A 5631-nucleotide genomic window follows, 5' to 3' on the forward strand; every position below is an offset into this window, starting at 1 on the left:
TAATCCTGAAAATATCAATTATGTAACTCACAAGCATCTATGAATTACAAACCAAACATGAAATTAATTGTAAATCCAAATATAAAGTAGATATCTGGCACCTACAGTAATATCCACATGGGTGGCAGGACCCGAGGTTTCCAGAGCATCAGACTGTGTTTCCTAAGCACGTGACACAAGCTCCCGGCCATCCACGTGAAAAAAGCAAACATGATTCATCAGAACAGGCCATCTTCCTCCTTTGCTCGATGGTCCACTTCTGATGCTCATTGTTGTCACAGTCATTATGGGCACACTGACAGGTTTTGGCTGTGCAGCCCCACAAACAAACTGTGATACCCTGTGACACCTTTTTAATCAGAACCAGCACTGAGCTGCAGCAGCAGCTTGTTTCTTCAGCTGGAAAATATGGGCAAACCTTCCCACTGCGTGTGAAATGTAAATCAAAGAAAAATGTAATGATTTGCAAGTCTCATAAATCCATATTTTATTCAAAAAGAGCATATACACCTTATCAAATGTTTGAAATTTGTCACGGCTAAGCCGCAGGTGTGTTTGTGGTGCGGACCCAAATGCAGACACGCAAGAGATGAACAGAGGTTTACACAAAAAGCGAGCCTTTGGTACGGAGATACACAAAAAACAACAAGGTGAGGTGAAACTAAACTGAAGCCTAAACTGGGAATGAACCAACTATGAAAACAATGACGCGAGAACATAAGATGGAAACTGGATGGGAGCGTGTAAAACCTTGAACATGAAATCAAATCAAATCACTTTTATTGTCACATGTGCAGGTACACTGGTACATGCGAGTGAAATTCTTGTGTGCGAGCTTCACAAGCAACAGAGGTGTGCAAAGTACAATAACATAAGAACAGGCAAATATACGAATGGCTAAATCTGAGAATTATATGAATAAATATATGTACAATATAAGAGTGTATGCATATTACTGAATGTGTATACTAAATATGTATGTCTACGTGTGTGTATATATACAGTGGGGCAAAAAAGTATTTAGTCAGCCACCGATTGTGCAAGTTCCCCCACTTAAAATGATGACAGAGGTCAGTAATTTGCACCAGAGGTACACTTCAACTGTGAGAGACAGAATGTGAAAAAAAAAATCCATGAATTCACATGGTAGGATTTGTAAAGAATTTATTGGTAAATCAGGGTGGAAAATAAGTATTTGGTCACCTCAAACAAGGAAAATCTCTGGCTCTCACAGACCTGTAACGTCTTCTGTAAGAAGCTTTTCTGTCCCCCACTCGTTACCTGTATGAATGGCACCTGTTTGAACTCATCATCTGTATAAAAGACACCTGTCCACAGCCTCAAACAGTCAGACTCCAAACTCCGCCATGGCCAAGACCAAACAGCTTTCGAAGGACACCAGGAAAAGTATTGTAGACCTGCACCAGACTGGGAAGAGTGAATCTACAATAGGCAAGCAGCTTGGTGTGAAAAAATCAACTGTGGGAGCAATCATCAGAAAATGGAAGACATACAAGACCACTGATAATCTCCCTCGATCTGGGGCTCCACGCAAGATCTCATCCCGTGGGGTCAAAATGATCATGAGAACGGTGAGCAAAGATCCCAGAACCACACGGGGGGACCTGGTGAATGACCTGCAGAGAGCTGGGACCAAAGTAACAAAGGTCACCATCAGTAACACACTACAACGGCAGGGAATCAAATCCCGCAGTGCCAGACGTGTTCCGCTGCTGAAGCCAGTGCATGTCCAGGCCCGTCTGAAGTTTGCCAGAGAGCACATGGATGATACAGCAGAGGATTGGGAGGATGTCATGTGGTCAGATGAAACCAAAGTAGAACTTTTTGGTATAAACTCAACTCGTCGTGTTTGGAGGAAGAAGAATACTGAGTTGCATCCCAAGAACACCATACCTACTGTGAAGCATGGGGGTGCAAACATCATGCTATGGGGCTGTTTTTCTGCCAAGGGGACAGGACGACTGATCCGTGTTAAGGACAGAATGAATGGGGCCATGTATCGTGAGATTTTGAGCCAAAACCTCCTTCCATCAGTGAGAACTTTGAAGATGAAACGAGGCTGGGTCTTCCAACATGACAATGATCCAAAACACACCGCCCGGGCAACAAAGGAGTGGCTCCGTAAGAAGCATTTGAAAGTCCTGGAGTGGCCTAGCCAGTCTCCAGACCTCAACCCCATAGAAAATCTGTGGCGGGAGTTGAAAGTCCGTGTTGCTCGGCGACAGCCCCAAAACATCACTGCTCTCGAGAAGATCTGCATGGAGGAATGGGCCAAAATACCAGCTACTGTGTGTGCAAACCTGGTAAAGACCTATAGTAAACGTTTGACCTCTGTTATTGCCAACAAAGGTTAGGTTACAAAGTATTGAGTTGTATTTTTGTTATTGACCAAATACTTATTTTCCACCCTGATTTACGGATAAATTCTTTACAAATCCTACCATGTGGATTCATGGATTTTTTTTTTTCACATTCTGTCTCTCACAGTTGAAGTGTACCTCTGGTGCAAATTACTGACCTCTGTCATCATTTTAGGGGGGGGAACTTGCACAATCGGTGGCTGACTAAATACTTTTTTGCCCCACTGTGTGTGTGTGTGTGTGTGTGTGTGTGTGTGTGTGTGCGCGCGCGCACATATTTTACAAATTAAATAGAGTAAAAATAAAATAAATATGTAAAATATACAGAGGTTGGTAGTTGGATATTGTGCAAAACAAGTGGCATTTATATACAGTGTGGAGTGCATAATGTTGAAGTTCCAGTAGTGAAGCTGAGGTGTCTATGACGTGTTCAGCAGTCTGATGGCCTGGTGGAAGAAGCTGTCTCTCAGTCTGCTGGTACGGGACCGGATGCTGCAGAACCTCCTTCCTGATGGAAGTAGTCTGAACAGTTTATGGCTGGGGTGACTGGAGTCCTTGATGATCCTCCCCGCTTTCCTCAGGCAGCGCTTCCTGTAGATGTCTTGGAGGGAGGGAAGCTCACCTCCAATTATCCGTTCAGAGCACCGCACTACTCGCTGGAGAGCTTTGCAGTTGTAGGCGGTGCTGTTGCCATACCAGGTGGTGATGCATCCAGTGAGGATGCTCTCAATGGCACAGTGATAGAAGGTCCTGAGGATGCGGGGGCTCATGCCGAATCTTTTCAGTCTCCTGAGGAAGAAGAGGCGCTGCTGCGCCTTCTTCACTGTTTTGTTTGTGTGTACTGACCACGTAAGATCCTCAGCCAGATGTACACCAAGGAACCGGAAGCTGCTCACTCTCTCCACAGCAGCGCCGTTGATGGTGATGGGGGTGTGTACTTCTCTGCACCTCCGGAAGTCCACTATCAACTCCTTTGTCTTTGCGACGTTGAGGGTGGGATGGTTGTCTTGACACCAGTGGGTCAGGGCGCTGACCTCCTCCCTGTAAGCCGTCTCATCACCGTTGGTGATAAGACCCACCACTGTAGTGTCGTCCACAAACTTCACAATGATGTTGGAGCTGTTAGTGGCTGTGCAGTCGTAGGTGTAGAGTGAGTACAGGAGAGGGCTCAGTACACACCCCTGTGGAGCACCAGTGTTCAGTGTGACGGGGGATGAGGTGATGCTGCCCAGTCTGACCACTTGGCGTCTGTCAGACAGGAAGCTAATGACCTTGTAGTACCATATCACCCTATTAGAGCACTTCGCTCTCGCTCTGCAGGCCTACTTGTTGTTCCTAGAGTATTTAAAAGTAGAATGGGAGGCAGAGGCTTCAGTTTTCAGGCCCCTCTTCTGTGGAACCAGCTTCCAGTTTGGATTCAGGAGACAGACACTATCTCTACTTTCAAGATTAGGCTTCAAACTTTCCTTTTTGCTAAAGCATATAGTTAGGGCTGGACCAGGTGACCCTGAATCCTCCCTTAGTTATGCTGCCGAAGGTTCTTCCTGTTAAAAGGAAGTTTTTCCTTCCCTGTCACGGTCCTGAATCGGTGACCCAGCGCTTTGAGTTTATTATTATTATTATTATTATTATTACTTTCTACTTCATGTTTCTTATCCTTACCTGTGTCTTCCCTCTGTGCTCTGTTCGGGTCCCTGAGTTTTGTGTTGTAAAATAATCTGTGTGTTTCCTGTTTTACTTTGTAGGTCTGTGTCTCGTTATGTCCATGAGTCCCAGCTGTGTGCCCACCTGTTCCTCGTTTCCTCATGTGCCTGCCAGTGTATTTTAGTCCCTGTCAGTTAGTTCTTGTTGTTGCGTTGTTAATGTTGGTTCCCTTCTCGTCATGTGTGTTTTCTCATGAGTTATAGTCTTGGATTTCCCAGTTTAGTTTGCTATTGTTTTATATTTCTCCCAAGGCTGCAATAAAGTGCAGTTTTGAGTCCAGCGTTTTGGGTCCTCTTCAACTGCCTGCACACAGCATATCATTCCCACTGTCGCCAAAGTGCTTGCTCATGGGCGGTGATATGATTGTTGGGTTTTTCTCTGTATGTATTATTGTGGGGTCTACTGTACAACATAAAGCACCTTGAGGTGACTGTTGTTGTGATTTGGCGCTGTGTAAATAAATTGAATTGAATATACTGCTGTGGATGACATATATTGTGACTTGGGAATTATGTATTCAGTCTGAGTTTTCCATTACAATGAACCTGCATGGCTTTCTCTTGTTCATGAGATATTTACACCAGAAGTGCTAATTTGTGATGAGAATCGTGACAACTGTTAACAAATAGCTCACCTGCAGTGCTAATGGTTTTCCTTGCATTTTTAAAAATATTTATTTGCATTCCAGTGTTTAAATTAATAGATAGCCTATATTGGTCTTCACAATCCACTTCAAAAATGACAATGAGACACGTGCGTGTGTTTGTGAAAAATAGAAGCGCAAACATGAAAAACATTAGGCAGAGACAGGAAGTGAAAGGGAGAGAGAGTACATCTGTTCCAAAGAATGGTCACAAAGATCGAGATGAAGATCAGTTTGACAGACAGACAACATAACATTCGATCATATATTCAGTTATAGTTAACTAATGCATGGAAAAATATGCTACAGCTCAACTGTGTGCTAAGGTACTCAGGTAAACAGCACTATACATCTGTATACATGAATTAGAGGCGGCACATTGATCCAATTATTAATAGTATCGACAACAACACTGGAATTGATACTGGATCGATAGTAGTGCGATAGATACTTTGTTTCTATCTTCTAAATTCACTGAATTATAATTTTTTTGTGAATTAACAAACAGTATGAAAAATGTCTGAATCTTCTTGTGTCTTGTTTATAGCCAACAGCACGTTTAAACAGCCTGAGCTGTGTGTTGGAAACAGACACGAAAGGTGTGTTTTCATTGTTATTTATTATTGTAGAATCACAGTGATTTAGTGGTCATTAAGGTGTGCTCGGAATCTGCACACCTGTGATGAGTCATGTCACGTGCTCCCCTACATAAGGTATGTCTGTAGATCAATAGTATTGGTATCGGTCCTGCATTGACTTGGTATCGATACTACAATCAGCTGTACTGGACCCGGTACCATGAATGAATGTGCTGACGTGTAGCGGACGGCGCCATCTGTGACGTAGGCGTTTTCAGGCAAATGTGGGCTTGTTTTCTCCTCCAGCGTACTCCTCGTGTTAGTG

The sequence above is a fragment of the Rhamphochromis sp. 'chilingali' genome (genome assembly GCF_963969265.1).
Source record: "Rhamphochromis sp. 'chilingali' genome assembly, chromosome: 7".
NCBI classification, from domain to species: Eukaryota; Metazoa; Chordata; class Actinopteri; order Cichliformes; family Cichlidae; genus Rhamphochromis; species Rhamphochromis sp. 'chilingali'.